This window comes from Centroberyx gerrardi, chromosome 12, assembly GCF_048128805.1.
Source record: "Centroberyx gerrardi isolate f3 chromosome 12, fCenGer3.hap1.cur.20231027, whole genome shotgun sequence".
Classification (NCBI taxonomy): domain Eukaryota; kingdom Metazoa; phylum Chordata; class Actinopteri; order Beryciformes; family Berycidae; genus Centroberyx; species Centroberyx gerrardi.
The window spans coordinates 31,412,933-31,435,704 of NC_136008.1; the positions used below are offsets into that span (position 1 = coordinate 31,412,933).

General features: G+C 42.6%; 1 pseudogene; it reads left to right on the top strand.

Moving 5' to 3' along the window:
* Nucleotides 1-2,604: 2,604 nt before the first annotated feature.
* On the top strand, nucleotides 2,605-5,130 carry LOC139932253 (uncharacterized; annotated as a pseudogene).
* Nucleotides 5,131-22,772: the final 17,642 nt, after the last annotated feature.

The following is a 22,772-nucleotide window of genomic DNA, read 5'->3' on the forward strand; positions in this document are numbered from 1 at the left end:
GACATCCTCCCGCTATCCAACTCATTCACACTCCAATTCAGACTCCAATGGCGACTTGACCCAGTCTACCCCTACTCCCGTTGACCGGAGGACCCCTTCCGCAAGGAAACGGTCTCTACACTCCAGCAACTCTCCAGACTCCTCTCCACTGTCCAAGCATCCTCGAAGTTCGACATCCCCCGCTACTGCCCGAGTCTGCCGTCACTGTCGCTGGGCAGCCTCTCCCATCCCGGCCAGCTCCAGGTGCTCCTACCCCCCTGGTCAGTACCTCGTCCACCCCTGCAGAGCCCGTTGTCACCGTTCTTCAGCAGCCCTCGTCCTCCCAATTATCTCCAGGTGAACGGTCCACCCTCCTGAATGGTTCGAGGAATACTAGCACTGCTAACGCTGTGCTAGTCTACCAGGCAGCTTATGACAAACTCGCTGTCTACAGCGGTGGCTGCCCTGATGGACAACCCACAACATTGCTAATTGGAGACTCCATCGTACGATTTGTTGAATTCCATGGCTGCATTACTTACTGTTTCTCAGGTTGCAAGGTTACGGACATTATTGAACAGGCCCCGGTCATTGTCGATCTGCATCCCTCTGCCCACACTGTGATTGTGCACATGGGGACAAATGACGTCATGATGAGACAATCACTCAAGCTTCACCACGATCTAGAGTCGCTAGCCACATCAATTTAAAGCCTTGGTAAAATATACCTACTGTCTGGCCCCATTCCGTCCTTGAGGAAGGGGTCTGAACATTTCAGCCGCCTTCTCAGTTTACATCACTGGCTACTGAATTTTTGTACTGCGACTGGCTATGGGTTCATTGACCACTTTGACTCCTTTTGGAATAGAGCAGAATTATTTAGAAGAGATGGCATTCACCCAAATATGAATGGTGCAAATCAATTTATTAATAATGTTATGCATGTTTTAACCATTAACTCTGACTGACCTGTACCTCAGCTGGGCCCCTCTCAAGAGAATCCTTCTGTTGTTAATAGTCCCCCTTATGGCATATCGACCATCTGCAGAAGGGGTCCTGCCTCTGGCTCTGCCAGTCGGTCTGTCTCTCACACAGAGCACTTTAGGGATACTTTTAACCTTGTGCCGCTGAAGAAAGCTGGCTCCTTCCTGATGCCTTTTAGTCATTTTAGTCATTTTAGTCATTTTAATCAGTGTCCTTCTCCAAGTACCAATGTTGTGTTCTGTCTTTTAAATGTAAGATCTCTGGCAAATAAGTCTTTTATGTGTCAAGATTTTATTATGGCCAACAATATTGATTTCTTTCTGATCATGGCTGAGCCCTGGTGATTTGCTCCCGCTAAATGAAGCCTGCCCCCATAAATTATTTTGTCTCCAACAACCTAGGCTGACAGGCTGTGGAGGTGGTGCCGTTCTGTTTAATGACTCTTTTAAATGCTCCTCAATTTCTCTTGGCAGTTTTAGCACCTTTGAAATCCTTAGTTTTATAATTTATGATAAGACCCCCATACTTTGTGTTTTAATCTATAGACCTCCTAAGTTTAACCCTGATTTTATTCAAGAATTCTCAGAACTTTTGTCACTTATTGTGCCACAACACGATAGAGTTATTATCCTTGGTTATTTTAATATACATGTCTGCTGTCCTACTTCATCTCCTTTTGTTTCGGATTTTATTAAGTTGAATGAATCTTTTAATTTTGCACAGTTCGTTACCTAGCCTAGTCATTCCAAGGGTCATACTCTTGATCTGGTGCTTCCATGTGGTATAACAGTGAGCAATCTAAAATTGTCAGACTTCCCTCCATCAGACCATAAAGCTGTGGTATTTGAGACCTCCCTTTCACCTCCTGCACCCATGACCCCTGTTTCCATCCGTTCTTGCTCTCTTAATAGTATATCAGCTCCTCGATTCTGCCAAGCTTTTTTGGCTGGTTGTTCTAGTGTCCCGGCACTCCCTCGTCTCTCCGCTGAGGACCTAGTCATGAATTTTAACAGTACATGTCTTAATATTTTAGACTCCATCGCACCTTTTAAAGATAAGAGAGTAAAACATAAACCCTCCCCTTGGCTTAATGACCACACCAGAAATATGAAAAGGCTATGCAGGAAAGCTGAAAGAAAATGGAAAAAAGACAAAGGTACTGAGTCCTATGAAACTCTCAAAAACCTAATGGCTGCCTATCAGAATTCAATTAAGGAAGCAAGAAATTCATATTTTTCCAAACTGGTTGCCTCCCAGAGCCATAATACAAGGGTTTTATTCCAGACTATTGGCTCAGTGATCAGCCCTCCTCCCAGTCAGCCCCTCGAAGCCTCTCCTGAAAGATGTGAGGATTTTATAAAACACTTCACTAGTAAGATCGAGGGGATCAGGCATCAGATCTCTTCTACCCCCATAGAAATTAACATTTCTTCTGAGCCAACTGCCATACTCCCATTTGAGCAAATCTCTCTGTTTTCCCTAGAAAAAAACATCTCCCACATGAAATCCTCCACCTGCTCAATTCATAGTTTTCACGTGACGTCACATCCTTATAGGAACGCCCACCTGGAGGGCAAAACAAGGCTTTCTTCCACTGCCCGCCAGTTATTTTTTACCAGGTTTGTTGTTGGTTTAGCCAAAATGCCGGATAGTTGTTGTTCAATCGGATGCAGTAACTGACAAGGAGACAAGCCTGGGTTGTGCTTCTACAGAATCCCGTTTGAGAAAGAAAACTCAGAGAGGAGGAGATTGTGGATTTGTGCTGTTAGACATGCCTCCGTCCCTGGGGAGGGCAAAGAATGGCAACCATCAAAGTACACACGTCTTTGCAGCGAACATTTCATCAAAGGTAAGCTCAAGTAAACACTGAGGGGCGAATTCACAAAAGGATTGCATGGCTTTTGCTGACGCTAAACCTGTGCAAATAAGACAAAAAGAAACCGTGTAATTCACAAAGCACTCGCAAAGGGTGAAATGCACCGCTAACTGCGCTGCCACGCAAATAGTGTCTGGTGCTCCTGTGCTATTTGCACGTATTTAAATTAGGTAATATGCATACATTTGGTGCAAAATTTGCCCCTTTCTATGCAAATGAGCCTCATTGCAAAAACAGTCCAATTCACAAAGATTGGAGCTAATTGCCACACGCAGTTAGAGTGAAATTATTAGCGTCTTCAGAGAGTTGGTGGTAATTGAAGCACATTTATAAGGGGTGTCACGCGCAGACTTTCCAGTGATCATGGCAGCAGTGATTGTAGCCAGGCGAAGGCATCGTAATGCCAGGCGTGCTCGAACGGATATTTCGAAGGAGAATATCACTTGTTGATTTAACTGAGAATTGAATTGAATTGACCTTGTTTCCGCAACAATTCCACCTTTGTATGACCTAAAAAATAAAATTGTCTGTAAATACAGTCTGTAAATAATATTTTGACATTATTATTATTATTACTATAGAACTTTAACACAGATTGCTTCACAAACAAAAGCAAATAAATCAGTACAACCAAACAATCAATACAACTCAATTTCTCACTCTGAAAATATTTTCATTTATCTCACTAGTCAGCACAGTGGGTCTTATTTTGGCCTAAAGATTCAGCACCATGGACAGCCCCGCTCAAACTCATTTATTACCTCCGCCAAGGAGGTTATGTTTTCGGTGCCGTTTGTTTGTGTGTTTGTTTGTCTGTCTGTCAGCAGGATTACGGAAAAACTACTGGCCCGATTTTCATGAAACTTCGTGGAAGGGTGTAGCATGGGCCAAGGAAGAACCCATTACATTTTGGAGCGGATCCGTATATTGGTTGCGCTTGTACATTTGCATATCATAGAAGACTGGATTGGCCTTGGCGGAGGTCTGCGCTCTCCGAGTGCCCTTCTAGTTTATTTTGGGATACAGTGAGATGCAATGACAAACAAAGGATGCAGTGACAGGATGCAATTGTGTCATGAAAAATAAATAAATAAAGCTCCCCTACATTCTCCTTTATTCTCCGCTTCAAATCATGCCATCTTCTTTTGCAGTCTGAAGGTATGCGTTTGGAAACACCAACAGCACTGACAGACTGGGATATTAAATCCCAAATATGGTTTCTCGCAGTCCCGGTTAAATTTCTTGCCTGAAGTTTTGAGGAATGCCCCTGCACCTCGTCCGTCAGGACTTGCAGCTCGCGGTCTAAAAATTTCATTTTTCTCCTACTGTGTTCTTGGTGCAAAGGCAATATTTATACTTTGCCACATTGATAATTGCAATCAGACGCAAAACAGGGGCAAATTGCACTCAGTTGCAACAGGTTATGGGCGTGTTTGCGCTGGCATATCATTAGCGCAATATCTTTTGTGAATCGGTCCTTGAGACGGAGCAAATAGCGGTTGCAAATGATACGCAATTCATGGTGCTATTAGCGGCCGCAATCCATTTTTTGTGAATTTGCCCCTGAGTATTTTAATTATTGTATTTTTAGTCATTATATCTTTACGTAATCGTTCTGACATGGTTCGTCTTCGCGGACCGACGCAACCAACTCCAGTGGCCTTGACGAGTTACGCTAGCTAACAGCTAACGCTAGCTAAATAATAGGTTGTCTAAGTTAGTTAAGAGGAATGTGCATTTTCAGTCTGAAGAGTTAACAGCAGTTGTTGGAAGGGAGAGAGGGTTTTACCAGTCTGCAGGAATGATATCACTTACTAATGTTACTTCTAACTTGTTGGCATATGTTGGACATAAACCCTCTTGTATCATTAACTTATAAGTACCAAATCTGATGACCCGTTGTCCCCTGACTGGGTTCCATCCGTCTTCTCACACACACCAGCCACCAAGAAGAGGAAAAGGGAGACATGGAAAGGTATGAGCAGCACAGCAGAATGCAGAACAAGAGGGTGGAGGAGAAAAAGAAGCAAGATGCAGTGGATGTCCTCCTAGAATTGTCATCAGTGCCAGACACTAAGCCTGCGCCACCTGCTGAGGATGAGGATGAGGATGAACAACAGTGTGACAACAAACCATGCAAGGAGAAGATTGCAAGATTACAAAGGGAATGCAATGACCTCAGGGAGGAAAACCATAGGCTGAAGGACATTATTAAATCAGGAACATTTGATGAACTGGCTTTTGAAAAAGATGATGAAAAAGTGAAGGCAATGACTGGAATCCCCACATAATCCCAGTTACAAGTAGTTTTAACGTTTGTGATATCATTTCTGCAGACTGGTACAAACCTCTCTCCCTTCCAACAACTGCTGTTAACTCTTATGAGGCTGAAAATGAACCTTCCCCTTTCATTGCTTGGTTGTATCTTTAAGATCTCAATTCCAACTGCCAGCAGAACATTTAGAAGCACCATTGAAGTGTTGGATGCAAGGCTTGTTCCAGCACTTGTGTTTTGGCCAAATCGAGAAGAGCTTCAGCTGTCAATGCCTATGATATTTAGACAGGTCTTTCGTAAATGTGCCTGTATTATTGACTGCTTTGAGATTTTCACTGAAAAGCCTAGAGACCTAAGAGCAAGAGCACAGACATACTCAAAATACAAACATCACCATACCATGAAATATCTAATTGGCATAACACCACAAGGAACAGTTTCTTTTATATGAAAAGGATGGGGTGGCAGAACATCAGACAAACACTTGACTGAAAGAAGTGGATTTTTGGATTGCCTCAACCCAGGCGATGTGATACTAGCTGATAGAGGGTTTGATGTGGCAGATTCAGTTGGTCTGTACAATGCTGAGCTTAGGATCCCAGCTTTTACTAAAGGGAAAAGGCAACTGGGTCCAGTGGAATTGGAGTCCACACGAGGACTTGCATCGGTTAAGATCCATGTAGAGAGAGTTATCGGTGAGGCAAGGAATCGGTATACCATACTTCAAAGTACAATTGGAATTCAAATGTGTGAAGCTGAGCATCCTAAAGGTCTTACACCTCCAGATAGAATAGTCCATGTGTGCTGTGCACTGACAAATTTCGCTCCCTCAATTGTTCCTTTGGATTAAACATTAGAAAAAAGTGTGTGTTACTGCACTATGGATTGTTATTTCCATCAATGAAATAATGACAATGACAATGTTGAATTCATACTTTTAATCATAAATAACTATACACATCTTTAATATTAAATAACTGAATACTTATTCCACCACTGCTAGACAGTATGTGGCCTGTGTTGAATAAAACACTTCAAAATTATACTTTGTTCAGTTGTTTTTTGTTATGCCTCTTTTGTTTAGCTATTTCCCGCATACAGTCACTGCATTTCCAACTTGAAATTCTTAAATGAGTGGTGTCAAGCTTTAAACAACTTCTATGAATGTATTGTCTTTTACAGATTCCTGATTTACACTCAAGTCTGTCTTCATTATCCAGGACAGGCACCCCACAGTAACAGCCCTTGCCTTCAAATGGTTTGGTGGTATCATGTGATGTTGCTAGAATAGGAGCTGTAAACATTTTTGCTACTAGCTCTGGAATGACACATTTCTGGACAAATGTGTGAACCTTTTCACACATGGTTTCAAAAAAGTCAGTATCAGGCAGAATTCTCTCAATATGGATTTCCCCTTTGCCTCCTTTCCCTGGTCCCCAGACAGCAAAGTCACAGTAGCTTGCTTGTGTCAGATGAATTTGTGTCTGCACCTGATAGAAGTATTGATGGTCCCTCTTCAATGAAAACTTACCCTCCACCTCTTGGAGACAAAACATGCTATCCTGTTTGCTTTTCTCCATCAATGTGCTATTCTGAAGGCTGCTGGGTACCTTTACCTCCAACACACCCATGTCATGGCAGTCACATGTTAATATGCCGTCTGGGGATGCCCCTAACCATGGGTATTGAGGGTTGATGACCAGCCCTCCCTTCCTGACAGTGAGGTTGGTGTGGTGGCTCTCCATCATCTTGGTGTACTCCTCAACTACCTTTCCCTCATGTTCAGTGCCCCATCTAAAAACAGAAAAAATGTTGCACACCTTAAGTATCACATGATAGTAATAAATGATAACCACAACAATGTACACTGCTCATATCACAGTAACATTACTACTGTGAGGCATCATTCCAAATGACATTCTTATTAGCAGATGTGTTATTTATCTTGATAATTTGTATTTTACCAGCAAGGTGATAAAGTAAGTGGATGTAAATAAATCACAAAAGTGATGGGGAGGGAAACCACAGCAATGTGCAGCGAAGTTTTTAATACAGCCTTAAAATACTCATCTTTCACAGCGTTGTAGGCTTATACAAAAACACAATGCCTTAAATCTACATGCAGACCACTTGCATAGCAATGTGTTTCGAGTTGCACTCTTTTTCAGGCAGCAACTCTTTTTCAGGCAGCAAAGATTGCTGCCTGAAAAAGAGTGCAACTCGAAACGTGTTGCTGTGCAAGTGGTCTGCATGTACATTTAAGGCTTTGTGTTTTTGTATAAGCCTAAGTGCTGTGAAAGATAAGTATTTTAAGGCTGTATTAAAAACTTTTCTGCACATTGCCGTGGTTTCCCTCCCCATCACTTTTGTGGTTGCTTTTGGCTGAGGTTGTGGTTGATTTCTACTTTTTTGTGTACTGCTTTCATCCAGTGTAAAGTGGATGTGAATACCTGAGAGAGTGTGGTGTGTTGTTGTTTGGGTCCTTGTAGGCCACAGGATAGCACAGTTTCTTCAGCAGGGAGACAGCTGGTTTGTCTGGGTCAGTGTGGCAGGCTGCTCGGATGTTTGAGGCAGTCACCCTTCCTGCCTTCTGGTCAAACCACATGGCACATTTTGATTGTAGTCTTGTCTCCTTTTCTATCACACAGCACTACAATTGAAAAAGGTTGAGTAACAAGTTTGTGATATGTGACAAATCTAAACAGTGATGAATTAACTTTTATTGAAAAAAATATTAGAAAAAGATGACTTTATTGAATTCTGTGGAGAACTTTGTTTTCTGCACTTGAACTATCCTAGTTACTTGTGCCTGGGACATTCCTGACATGCATGTCTTCAACCACATTTACTGACTGATGTAAAAATGTACCTGTTCTTCTGTTATGCTCAACCCTGTAAAGACCTCTTCACTCTTTGCCTGCAGTTCTTGGTGTGACAGTGACCTGTACTGGGGCCTGTACATCTTGCTTAGGGATGCAGGAATGTTCAGTTGCACTGCCCGAGGTATGAACCTCTTTGCATGGCCAAGGACAACAGACAAAATGGAGCTTTTGACAGGTTCCTTTTCAGTGCCTTCTGATATAGCATATTGTAGAATTCTGTGCATTCATCTGGGGTTGGAGGTGGAATCTCGGCAGGGGGGAGGTCACCACACCCATCAGCAGATCTCTTTCTCTGGGCCTTTGTGAAAGCTATCTGGCTCCCTTCTGCATACCCTACTGTCCTTATGGCTGCCATACTAGGCTCATTCCAGTTACAGGCCTCATCAGTGCATGCAGTGCCACTCAGTTTGTTCACAGCTGCTAGCAAAGTGTAGAGTATGGCACCTACATGCGAACACACTTCTCCTAACCCTGCCATACAAGTGCAGTGGCCAAATCGCACCAATCCCTCCTTCTCCACAGCAACCCAGGCTGTCAATGGTGGGTTATTTAAACTGTAGGAATGGTTTACCTGACATTGGATAAAAGTTTTGATTAGATTTATGTCATAAGATATCGTGTTAACCTAACCAAAATATTACTGACTTGTCACTACTGCCCTAGAACGCTGACTACAACTAACAACACCTGGGATCAATGTTAGGTAGCTAGCTAACGTTAGTTAATTAGCACTCACCTTTGCTTTGACAATGAAAAATTTATTGTCCTTCACTTCCCAAACGGCAGCATTATTGACCCATCCAGATTGGAAATACATATAACTGTCTGTACTTTTGTACGCTTTCATCCTGGCGGCAGTGTAAGGGGAGGGCTTCTCCACAAGATATATGTAAACATCGCCAAATTGGAGCTCTAGCAGGGACTTCGCTGTTTTTAGTGATTGAAATACTGCGGCGGGTGCTGTATATGGATCGCAAGTGCGAGAGGTGATCTAAATATTTGTGGCTTGAAACAGATGGGAAATTGACAGGCCTGTGCTGCAGTTCTAGTCCAGTGTCCAGTGTTGGCCGCCATGTTGGAACGGTGTTTTGCCCTCCAGGTCTCCGCGCCAGTCACGTGACTGAAAACTATGAATAGACATCCTGCCTACTTCATGTCATTGGATCACACATTCTTTCGATTGTCAACTGCTCCCTGTCTTCTGGCTCAGTCCCTTTTGTTTCAAGCATGCATTAGTCCAACCCCTACTGAAGAAGCTCTCTCTAGATCCTCTTGTTTTAAACAATTTCAGGCCTATTTCAAAACTTTCTTTTTCATCTAAGATTTTAGAAAAAACTGTTTCTACCCAATTGATATCCTTCCTGAATAACAATAGCATCTTTGAAAAATTCTAGTCTGGTTTCCGTTCCTGGCACAGCACCGAAACAGCTCTTATTAAGGTTACCAATGATTTATTGCTAGCTGCTGATTCTACTAGCTGTTAATTTTAATTCTCCTGGATCTAAGCTCTGCCTTTGATACAGTTGATCACTCTATTTTTTATCGGCCACCTGGAAAACTGGGTTGGAATCAAAGGCTTGGCTCATGAGTGGTTTCGTTCATACCTATCTGATAGAAGCTTTTCTGTAGTAATTGGAGGTGCTTCCTCCTCCTCTGCCCCCCTCTCTTGTGGTGTCCCCCAGGGGTCAATCTTAGGTACGTTATTATTTTCTATTTACATGCTTCCCCTAGGTCACATTTTTCGCAGACACAATATCCAGTTCCACTGCTATGCAGATGATACCCAGTTATATGTCCCATTCAAACATGGTGAATCAGTCAACTTAACTCATATCTTGTTGTGTCTTGCAGAAATTAAATGCTGGATGTCACAGAACTTCCTCCAGCTTAACGATTCCAAATCTGAGATCCTTTTTTTTGGCCCCCCCTGCTCTACCAGTCCCATGCACTCAACTCTTGGCTGTCTGTCTTCTAATATCAAGAACACTGCCAGAAATGTGGCCGTTACATTTGATTCTAACCTTGCATTTGACAGCCATGTTTCACCCATCCTCGCTTCTCTCCATTGGTTGCCTGTGAGTTTTAGAATTGATTTTAAGATTTTACTGATAACGTTTAAGGCCTTGCAGGGTCAGGCTCCTAGCTACATTTTAGATATGCTGGTTCCCTATGAGCCACAACGCAGCCTGAGATCTTCAGGCAGGGGTCTTCTAGTTGTTCCTCCTACTCATCTTATTACCAAAGGTGACTGGGCCTTTTTTCGGTCTGGGCCCCTCAGCTGTGGAACTCCCTGCCTGAGCATCTCAGGCAAGCAAAATCAGTGTCGTCTTTTAAATCACTTCTTAAGACTCACTTTTATAGAAAGGCCTTCTTGTAGTTTTATTGAATTTATTCCTTATTCGCACCCCTTTTACCTGTGTTTTGTCTTTGTGTTATGGTTTTATTGCTTAATCTTATTTGCCATTCATTACTTGTTGCTTGTTTTCCCTTGTAGGGTTTTTATTATAACTGTTACTCTTCCTATCTTTTATTTTATTTTATGGAAAGCACTTTGTAACTTTGTTTTGAAAAGTGCTATATAAATAAAGTTATTATTATTATTATTACTTTTTCACATACACTCACCGGCCACTTCATTAGGTACTAGGTGTACCTAATGAGTGTATGTGTCCATGTGACAGCCCTCCCACTCTGTTGTGTGCTTCCTGTTTGTGTTTCTATTACAGGTGATTGACAGGCAGTTGGGAATGTCATCGATGCTGATGTGGGACACCTGGGATGGGTGGATCCCAGGTTATTTAAGATGGCTGCTCTCTCTCCCTCATTCTCTCTCTCCTCTCCACCATTCTGGATGGTTTGAGCTTATACTCCCTTTTTGGTTCCTTTCTTTCACTATACAACACCCCCACACCATACTTTACACTCATCCCTGCAATGCCTTCACTACTGATGTTACAGACTTAAACACTTATTCTCATTTTGGATAATTTACTTATTTAGGTTACAAAAAATCTTTTGTTGTATTACTTTGAAACGTGTGGTCTCCCTTTTTTGTCAAGTCCATTGAGCCTGGGCTGTGACAGTCCACAGCACGTAAATCAGCCTTCTGTCAATGGAGACCGGTTATTTAGAGTTCCAAAAAGGACAGCCCATACAGCATAATCCAAGTTTTATGAAGCCGAATGATTGCACTGAGTGGAAAAGACCTATAGTTACGCTATTATTTAGTGCAAATCTCCACTACGGCAGTTGTTTTTGAAAACGTTCATGCTTGTGCGCCCCCAAATGTTGCGTGTTCATGCTCTGCTTGATGAGAATGCGCGACCTTCCCCACGTCTGTGTTTACACTCCTACGCATAGGTCTACATCACACAAACTGAAAAAGTTCTGCTCCAAGTGATTTATAACGCTAATTGCATACTTATCAGACTTTTACTGTCAGGTACAAAACATATACAAATAAATAAAACGAATACAATCTGAAAAAGAATCTGCCATACACAATAAGACCAGCATACACCATAGATATCATACAATAAAAAGGGTTCACAGAATCAAAGAGATAGGAGATAAGATTTCCACTTCTTGTTACTCTGTGCAAAAAGAGGGTGCTCAGGTTAATCAATAATGATTTGCCTTACCAATTTACTACTTCTTTTGGCTTCCGGTTGTGAGAGGACACTGGCACGCTTGGCTGCTGCTTCTCCCTCCAATTAAACAGAGACATTTCCCTGTAATCCTATTCTTTTGAGTTAAACATGCGCTAGTTTGCTGTTTTAGTAGCTTGGCTTCTAATCAACCTGTTTTTATGACCAATCACTCGTCATCTTTTCATGATTGGACTCCCAAACCGACTACAGTTACACTGCTGGCGCTTACCTGCCCCAGTGGTCCCACAAGTCCGCCTACTGGTTTGTCCCTCCTATATGAGATTATACTGCTCAACCCTGGCTCCACTGATCCATGTTCCCTCTCCTGCTGTCTGAAGTTTCACGATCGGATCCACCACTTGCTTCACCGCCGCTGCTCCCCCAGACAGGCTTCCACCTGTCTCGGTGCGGTTAGCCCCTGCTGGCTGGGACCGCTGCCTTCCCGCACAGAGCCACTGAAACCACCGCTGCTGAAGGTATCACCCAGACAGGCTTCCACTTGTCTCGGTGCGGTTAGCCCTCGCTGGCTGGGACCGCTGCCTTCCCGCATCGAGTCACTTGAGCTGCCTTCGGCTCCAACCTGGGCCTTGGCTGTCTCACTCTCCATCTGCGATGCTGTGATTGATCCTGCTGTACCTGCCGTCTCTACACCTGCCACATCCACCTGTAGCCACCACTTGGCTCAGCTCTGTTTGGTCATGGCTATCCGCTACACAACTCCTCCAACTAAACCACCTAATGCCTCCTGCTACGGAACTTTTCACAGCAATAAAAAACTCTGGACTTGAACAACGCTACCACTACAACCACGGAGGCTCCCGACGTAAGTTTATTTATACATTTACTTCGGTCAACAGTATCCTGTCTCTGTGGTCCTGACGTAGCTCCCCCACTTCTGCAATCCTTCATCACAACAATTACCACGTGACCATGCTACGTCATCACAATAAACCCCATGTGAATACTATCAATCTCCACCCAATACCCAAGTCCCCCACACCAATTTCAAAACAAAAATCCCTGATAATCGCCCTTTTTAATACCAGATCTCTCAGCGATAAAAGTCTTATTCTCAATGAATTCATCACTAACAATAAACTGGATTTACTCTGTCTCACCGAAACCTGGCAAAAACCCCTGGACTACCTGTCTCTAAATCAAACCACCCCTGCAGCATACTCATATATGGACAACCCAAGCTCTGAGGGCCGAGGAGGAGGAATTGCTGCCATACACTGCCAAGACATAAACCCCAGACCACTCTCCATCCCTGCTGCACCATCTTTTGGACACCTGGCATTTAAACTCCCTGGCTCTAAACCCCTAGTAACTGCTATTATTTATGAGGCGCTGAAATGGACACAAGCGATTCGAACCTTGCACAAGAGGGAATGAAAGCATTGCCGGTCCAAATAAGAGCGCGTGGCGCTGGTCCAGTGGTCACGCAGAGCCAATTATAAAGCTTGTGCAGAGCCAAACGGAATATCAAGCCATGCGCAGAGCCAGTTCAATAAGCATGCACGGTGCCGGTCCAAATAAGTGGCGCGGGATGTTTTATGTAACTGCTTGCGCAGGACCTGTCCAATTGGTGCGCGCAGCGCCGGTCCAAATAAGTGGTGCGGTACGTAACTGCTTGCGCAGGACCTGTCCAATTGTTGTGCGCGGCGGCGCTCCAAATAAGTGCACGCGGGAGGTTTTATGTAACTGCTTGCACAGGACCTGTCCAATTGGTGCACGCGGCACCGGTCCAAATAAGTGCCCGCAGGAGGTTTTATGTAGCTCGCGCAGGACCTGTCTAATTGTTGTGCGCGGCACCAGTCCAAATGAACGCCCGGGAGAGACAATAAAACTGCGGCGCAAAGCCAGTCAAAATTCAAGCAGCAACCTGGTTAGAACTTGATTCCAAGCCCACAGTTTCTCGTCTTCAAACCAGTAGGCTACCAACAAGGAAGTAAAAAAAAAATAAGTTCGCTTCTATCCTTTTTAATAGACCTATTTATATTTCATTATTTACAATAACACACAGTAATGTAGTAGAGGGTAGCATCTTATATTACTGTACAGATATCCGACACCAATTAGTACGAAATTAGGCCTATACACTAATACCGATTTCAACATTATATAAAACATGCAATTTAGTCCTACCAGATTCCATAGAGGGCTTATTTTTCTTCTTAAAGGAATAATTCACCCAAAAATGAAAATTCTGTCATCTACTCACCCTCATGCCAAATGAAACACAGGTGAAATTTGTTAGTCCATATAACACACAGGGAGGTTGCCAGCACAACTTCGTAGCAGCCTTCTCCAAAACAACTGAAGTCAATGGGGACCTGTTCTTTAGAGTTGCAAAACAAAAACAGCCAAACAATCACACTGTGAATAGAAAGACCTATACACCATTATTTGTTGCAAATCAATCAGCTGTAGTTAAGATTTGCACTAAATTATGGTGTAAATATAGGTCTTTTTGGAACTCTGGAAGAACTGGTCCCCACTGACTTCAGTTGTTTTGGAGAAGGCTGCTATGGAATTGTGCTGGCAACCTCCCTGTGTGTTATATGGACAAACTTCACCTGTGTTTCAACTGGCATGAGGGTGAGTAGATTTCCATTTTTGGAACTATTCCTTTAAAACAAAAATAAAATTAATGTAGACCTACGAAAAAGCCTTCACTAAGCAGCAAGAATAGCATTGTATTTTCTGTTTCTATTTTCACTGTATTGCTGGAATCTATTTCATTATTCTAAATGTGTCAGTAGCCCTTAATCAATTGCCTCCCATGATGTAATGCTGATGGGCCGCTTTGGACGCATCTTGTAGAAAAATGCATGATGCTGATGTGAGCTGGCATTTTCAAAATCACATTGATTGGTTTCTTATACAGTAATGAGTTAATTAAAAATGATGCATATTGTTTCAATTTTAACCAAAGGGGCAATAACAAATAACCGCTATATTAACTATAGATAGGCCTATATATGAAGAGTTCGTTTGCGTTTAAAGTTAAGCCAAATAAAGCACAAAAAAAATTCCACTGTCTCACTAAATTAACCATTAATGCCTGCTGTGAATCACTATAATTACGAAAACTGTCCAGCAGGTGTCGCACTGTGAATTGCTCACTAATAGGACTGCACATTGCTTTCACCTTTTCATTTAGGCTACATAACCTAGTGGTTTGCTGGCGTGGAGAGGGTCTACAACAACATGGCATGATTGTTTGATTGATATTATCTGGACATTTTTTTTTTTTTAGATGTAGTGTAGTGCATGCAACTCTCCACGTGAGAGTGACGCAGCAAGTCATTGGCTGAGCAGCACCTTATTGTCACGTGGGAGCTTCGCTGTCACGTGGATGGTTGAACGTTTAATGCCCTTTGTGTCATACACTCCATCCTGATCACCATATATTCTCACAATAATTAGCCTATGACTAAACTAAATTAATGAGAGCCATGGCTTTGTTTATCAAAAGAATAGCCTACTGAATTATGCCATGCCTTTCATGAGATATTAAAGCCGTTTCACACCAAGTGCGAATTTCTGTGCGGATTATTCGCACGGATATTTATCAAAATTGATTTTGTGGGTTTTAATGGAAGCTTGCAAAACATTTTTTTTTAAAATTCGGAACCACTTTGTCTTCTGCGGAATTCCGTCTGCGAAAATATACGCTTGACCAATGAAATCTTTTGCTTTCTATGATGTCACATTTTACATGGCGTGGTGCCAATCGACCCATGAGCATGAGGTGTGAGGTGTGGCTATGAGGTGAGACCAGCTGCTGTTCTGGCTACAGCTGTGGAGAAAATAGATCATAGTTTACATATGTTGTCTGTGAAGCGCTATCATACTCTCAGTTTGGCTGCCGATAATTTAATTTGTGCCTATATATCCTTCCTTGTCCACTGTATGAGTGAACGTGGATCGGAGTGTGTGCCTCTGCCTCACCTGTGCGTAAAGGCACACAGCGGTGTGGTCACAGGCTGGATGGGCGTTTACCATCATCCCCCTACCCAAGTCTTTTAGCGATCGAAAGCCACACATATTTATTTCAGCCTGGGACAATGTTTGAAAATGTGACATCATAGAAAGCAAAAGATTTCATTGGTCAAGCGTATATTTTCGCAGACGGAATTCCGCAGAAGACAAAGCGGTTCTGAATTAATTTTTTTTTTTTTTTGCAAGCTTCCATTAAAACCCACAAAATCAATTTTGATAAATCTCCGTGCGAATAATCCGCACAGAAATCCGCACTTGGAGTGAAACGGCTTTAATATCTCATGAAAGGCATGGCATAATTCAGTAGGCTATTCTTTTGACAAATAAAGCCATGGCTCTCATTAATTTAGTTTAGTCGTAGGCTAATTATTGTGAGACTATATGGTGATCAGGATGGAGTGCATGACACAAAGGGCATTGAACGTTCAACCATCCACGTGACAGCGAAGCTCCCATGTGACAATACGGTGCTGCTCAGCCAATCACTTGCTGCGTCACTCTCACGTGGAGAGTTGCGTGCACTACACTACATCTAAAAAAAAAAATGTCCAGATAATATCAATTAAACAATCATGTCAAAATGAAAAGGTGAAAGCAATGTGCAGTCCTATTAGTGAGCAGTTCACAGTGCGACACCTGCTGGACAGTTTTCGTAATTATAGTGATTCACAGCAGGCATTAATGGTTAATTTATTGAGACAGTGATATTTTTTTTAATGCTTTATTTGGCTTAGCTTTCAATGCAAACGAACTCTTCATATATAGGCCTATCTATAGTTAATATAGCAGTTATTTGTTATTGCCCCCTTTGGTTAAAATTGAAACAATATGCATAATTTTTAATTAACTCATTGTATTGTTGTACTGTATAAGAAACCACTCAATGTGATTTTGAAAATGCCAGCTCACATCAGCATCATGCATTTTTCTACAAGATGCGTCCAAAGCGGCCCAGCAGCATTACATCGTGGGAGGCAATTGATTAAGGGCTACTGACACATTTAGAATAATGAAAATGATTCCAGCAATACAGTGAAAATAGAAACAGAAAATACAATGCTATTCTTGCTGCTTAGTGACGGCTTTTTCGTAGGTCTACATTAATTTTATTTTTGTCTTAAGAAGAAAAATAAGCCCTCTATGGAATCTGGTAGGACTAAATTGCATACGTTTTATGTAATGTTGAAATCGGTATTAGTGTTTAGGCCTAATTTCATACTAATTAGTGTCGGATATCTGTACAGTAATATAAGATGCTACCCTCTACTACATTACTGTGTGTTATTGTAAATAATGAAATATAAATAGGTCTATTAAAAAGGCTAGAAGCCAACTTTTTTTTTTTTTACTTCATTGTTGGTAGCCTACTGGTTTGAAGACGAGAAACTGTGGGCTTGGAATCAAGTTCTAACCAGGCTGCTGCTTGAATTTTGAACAGGCTTTGCGCCGCAGTTTTTTAGTCTCTCCTGGGCGTTCAGTTGGACCGGCGCCGCGCCCAACAATTGGACAGGTCCTGTGCGAGCTACATAAAACCTCCCGCGGGCACTTATTTGGACCGGCACCGCGCGCACCAATTGGACAGGTTCTGCGCAAGCAGTTACATAAAACCTCCCGCGCGCACTTATTTGGACCGGCGCCACGCACAACAATTGGACAGGTCCTGCACGAGCAGTTACCTCCCGCGCCACTTATTTGAACCGGCGCCACACGCACTTATTTGGAGCGGCGCCACGTGTGCTTATTGAACTGGCTCTGCGCATGGCTTGATATTCCGTTGGCTCTGCGCATGGCTTCATAATTGGCTTCGCGCCGCGCGCTCTTATTTGGTGGTTCGAATTGCTTTTGTCCATTTCAGCGCCTCATAATTATTTACCGACCTCCCAAACACAACCCCTCTTTTCTGTCAGACCTCTCGGAATTCATTACACAGCTCTCCGCAATTTCACCATCTGTTTTGCTCCTTGGTGACTTTAACATACACATTAACTCCCCGGACTGCAAAAGTGCAATAGATTTTTGGGATATACTCAACTGTTTCAATTTCACCCAACATGTCAACTTTCCCACCCTCAGCCGTGGACACATTCTGGACCTGGTCTGCTCCACTGGCCTCCACATCAGAAATCTCTCCAGCATTGACCTCACCATCTCCGACCACTTGGCCATTGTCCTGGACATTGATACTCCCACCCCCCAACCCAAACAAAATTGCACAATAACTTTCTGGAAGTCCGTCCCACCCCTCTCTCCACCTGTATATCCAACACCATATCTGACTTCACCTCCCTGTAAACCCAGCTCCCACAGACCTTGTCAACTTCTACAATCACGCATTGTCTACCTGCCTCGACCAGCTTGCCCCCTTAAAAACAAAACCTGTCACATTCACTCACTCTGCCCCCTGGTACAGTCCTGAATTACGGAAACTCAAACAACAAGGAAGACAACTGGAATGACTTCACAAGAAAACTGGACTCACCGTACACGCCCTGGCCTACAAGGAGCACATTCACCATTACAAGTCTGCACTCAACACAGCCCACTCCAACTTCTACTCCAGCATCATACATTCTGGCTCCTCCAACCCCAATTCTCTGTTCTCCACCATAAACAAGCTCCTCAAACCAATGGACAATATCTCACACTCCTTCACCCTGGAAAAATGCAACGACTTCCTGTCATTCTTTCACTCCAAAATTGAAAATATACACAATCAGCTAGCCACCTCCTCTCCCACTCCCCCTGACCCCAAGCTTGTCCCTCCCCCACCAACAGACCATAGCCTTTCCCACTTCTCCCCCACAACCGCATCTGACCTCACTAAAGTACTCACTGGCATCAAGTCCTCCACCTGCCCCCTGGACTCCATTCCCTCCACCCATGTCAAAGCTTGTCTCCATTCTCTTACCCCACTCATCACTGAGATAATAAACTCCTCCCTCACCTCTGCCACTGTACCCTTTCCCCTCAAGCTTGCTGCCATCACACCTATCCTAAAGAAGTCTGGCCTGGACTCTGATAACCCCTGATACCTTCAGACCCATTTCAAACCTCCCATTGCTTTCAAAAATACTGGAATGTGTCATTCAAACAATATCTCCACACCAACCAGCTATATGAAACACATAACACCCATCCTTCAAGACCTTCACTGGCTCCCAATTGTCGTGAGACCGGACATTTCGAATGCCCCGTGCTCATCACGTACAACGCTCCCAATAAGGAAGGGAGGCCTGAGGTTGAAAGGCCTACACATAAAGGAAAGGAACCAAAGCGTAGGAGTAAGAGACTGGCCGCAGCTATGACCTCTGACCCTCAATCACCATCACCAGGGGCCTCATGTATAAAAGACTGCGAAGATTTCATACCGAAAGATGGCGTACTCACAAAACTTGAAAAATACGTACGCACAGAAATTTTCAGATGTATAAAACCGTGCGCACGCCAGGTCCTGCGCACCTTTCCTTTATACATCCCAATCAACGTGAAATTGAGCGCACATGCACAAGCCTCTCACCCCGCCCAGAATTAACTATGCAAATGACTATAAATACGCCCCTCTTGTCACCTTCTTGTCAAAAACGATGGTGAATGTGCCTGTATTCAGTGCTCCCCTCTCCAAATATTTCCAATGTGCTTTTATGCATGCAGTGTTTTTGTAAATAAAGGTAAAATTGCACAATTGAACTGATTCAAAGATTAAAAACAAAACCATATAATGTGACATGTCCAGTGTTTGCCGCGCTGCCGCTCCAAAAATGTCACGGATGGTCTTTCCTTTCTTACCATTCAGTTCTGCAGTCAGTGCACAACTTCGGTGGTTTGTGTGAGCAGGTACTACACACAAATCGTTTGGACATCACACAGTTGTTCCAGGACTTATTCCAAATGCATTTGCCCACCCGACACTGCGTTTTCTTCCCAGGAGAGATGGATCTGTGCACCTCGCCTCTTGCGTGCCATGGATCTCTGTGTGCCTCGGCAACTGTACAGTCCCTGACATGCGTTAACATCTCCATGTCACACAAACAAAGAAAACTGTCCAGTTTACTGGCGATCTTGGTTTTGGCATTGTGAGTAAGGCCTGATGTCATCTGTGGGAAATTAGTTTCACTAGGTTTTCATTGCGCTCAGTAGCAACGCGGCGATATAGCGGAGAGTGCCTGTATCTATTTCCTAAGTGGCTTTTTTCATTAATTTAAAACCCTCATATTTAGGAAAAGTTATGGAAGGAGGAAAAATAGCATTTTCCTCCAGTGTTGGAGGGACTAACAATTGAAAATGACAATGCCAGATGGGTTTTGGCCTTTCTAATGTTAAACATTATCCACATAAATAACTAAACTATTATGGTGTATCAGCAGAAATAATTATTGTTTTTCATAGACTACTTCATAGATATAGCGCAGTGAATTGAGTGAAAACTTTATTTTGAAACATTTGGAGAGTTTCACTACTTTGTAGTTTGGCGTCGCCAACTGACAAAGCCAGACAAATCTGCGTACGCATGGTCTAAAGTTTGCAGGACGGCCTGCACATTCTCACGTCAAGTTCATTTTTATAGATCCCGACATGTGCTTGAAAACCAGCGTACGCAACCTTTTTGTACGTGCGCAATGTTTATACATGAGGCCCCTGAAGTGTTACTCTCACCAATCTCCCCACCACCTGAGGAACAGGGGATGATGGGTGAGGAGGAGAATCCTATGGTAATAGCCGATCAATGGCAAGAACCGTTGGAAGAAGGAGAGATAACTCCAAACCCTAACCTGACCTTTTCGGAGTTACTGGCTGCCTTGAGGAGGAGGAAATCCAAGCTTCCTCGGATACATAGGATTTGGAGGACATTTTGGGAGAGAGTGAGCCTGAGGACAACGAGCAAGAGAAGAGACCTTGGAAGAAAGCTGAAAAGGAATAAGTTGATTTATGTACGGAAGTGCTTAAACTGCTTAGAAATGCAATATTAAAGATAAGGATAATAATCACAAAAATGAATAAGTACTAATAAGTTTAGGCTAATCAAATCGATATGTTAAGACAAATGGTTGATTATAAGAACGTTATTCCAATATGATTGAAATAATCATAATTGTAATGTAATCAGTATTGTGTGTAAATGGCTCAGTGGAAAGTTCCCAAGGTTGCGTGTGTGACCAAAAGAAAGAGGAAGTTAAGGCTTTGCCAAAATAACCTAAATTCTTTCCAGTACTTTCCAAAAAACAGGAACTAAAAGCTAAGACATGCAGTTTCCGGTTCCGGTGGCATGCACTAGTGGAGGGTAGCTCGACCTAGGCTTCCTTCTAATTAAAGTTATTATCTGATATAGCATTAATAATCAAAGACTCTTTTGAGTATATGTACATCTTTGACGTGCTAACTCGATTGAGGAAAGACAGAAAAGAGTCCACAGCCAGTGGAGCACTCGAAATCTCTCCTGAGCAAACAACGCCAAGCTCTCCTGGAATGGCTGCAATGCGTGGCCAAAAGGCAAGCAATGGCGAATTAGCCACCCTAATTCGAGAGATTGTCCGCGAGGAGATCTCCGCTGCTCTCGATATTAAGTTGTCACCTATCAACACTCTGATAACCGAACACGCAGAGAAGATCCAAAGTTGGGAAGATTTTGCTAATATGTCGGAAACTCGAATCCAAGGGTTGGAGAGGAAACAGAAAACAATAATACAGGAGAACACGTTTTTTTTTGTGATCTATTGTTTATTAAACTCAGAATAGGTAAGAAAAAATGTGTACACTACATAGGCACATGGGGATACTGCAAATGTAACAGGATTGTTAAAAATTACCCAAGTTCGTCAAAATTAATTCTAGTATTCATTAATTTATTTTTGCTATTTTTACTTCTTTGTGGAAATGTTTTCATAACCTGTATTATTTTATGCATGGCCTTTTTAATTTGTTTCGTTCAAGCGCCCTCACGTGGGGAGTGGTGGTAACCATAGTAACCGGAATCGCTCAGCTCGCCCCTTTTGCCTGCTGACAATTCCAGACTGGTATGTAGTGAAAACAGCTCCGCAGTGTTTCTACATATTAAATTAGAAAACCTTACTCCAGTCTAAATCAGAGTGCATATAAAGTGACATAAATAGTGTGTTTGAGTTGCTAAGTTGAATTTTCATGGTGCTACGTCGAGTGAAATCCAGCTAGCTAAAAGTCTGTTAGTCTCTGTTAATGGCTAGCTGCTGTACCTCACGCACAAAGCGTGCAATTTATATAAAATGGCGATTGCTTTGGTGTGCTGATTTTATTCTGATTCTAATGTGTAGGGGCAGGAGCTGAATGTGCCTCAACTACCACTCAACCACATTGATTTCTGTGTTATCTGACAGGTATGTTTATAACTTATATGAGGTGTAGTGTTTCTGCTCATTTTTTATAAGCACTGTGTAAACCTTTGCATAGAAAGTTATTTGCTATATAAATATATAAAAATGGGTCCATGGTTGTTTATGTAGTAAACTCAGATGTTACATAGTGTACAATGTACAGTGTACATTTATGAATAAGCTTTTGTTTGTAGCAGGAGTGTTTTTTTTAAAATTATTTTTGATGTAACAAAACTATACGATCACATTGTGTAAAGACTGTAAAGCCCTTTTGCCTGCTGACGATTCCAGACTGGGGCAGGAGCTGAATGTGTCTCAACCACCACTCAACCACATTGATTTCTATGTTATCTGACAGAAATAAACAACATGAACCTGAGAGAAGTTGTAGCGTGGTCTCTTCAGTCTGCTGTGGTCAAGCCGAAATAGAGGGGTTACACAAACAAATACAACACAAATATAGATACATATAGATATATACACACAATACATAAATACACATCTACACAAACACCACAACTCAGCAGAAATGACATACAAACATACAAACAAGGCCTGTAATACTGGACAATAAGGAATATGAAAAAATGAAGATCAAGAAAGGGCCAACTAGGCTAAACCTGGTTAATTCTTTGAATAATCTCGATAGCCTTGGACCAGTTAATAAGGGTATCAACATTTGCACCATTGATTCTGACAGTGGACCTCTCAAGTACACAAATATCTAGAAAAAAAGTTAGAAAACCAGGTTCTCCTCATGATAACAGCGGGTTC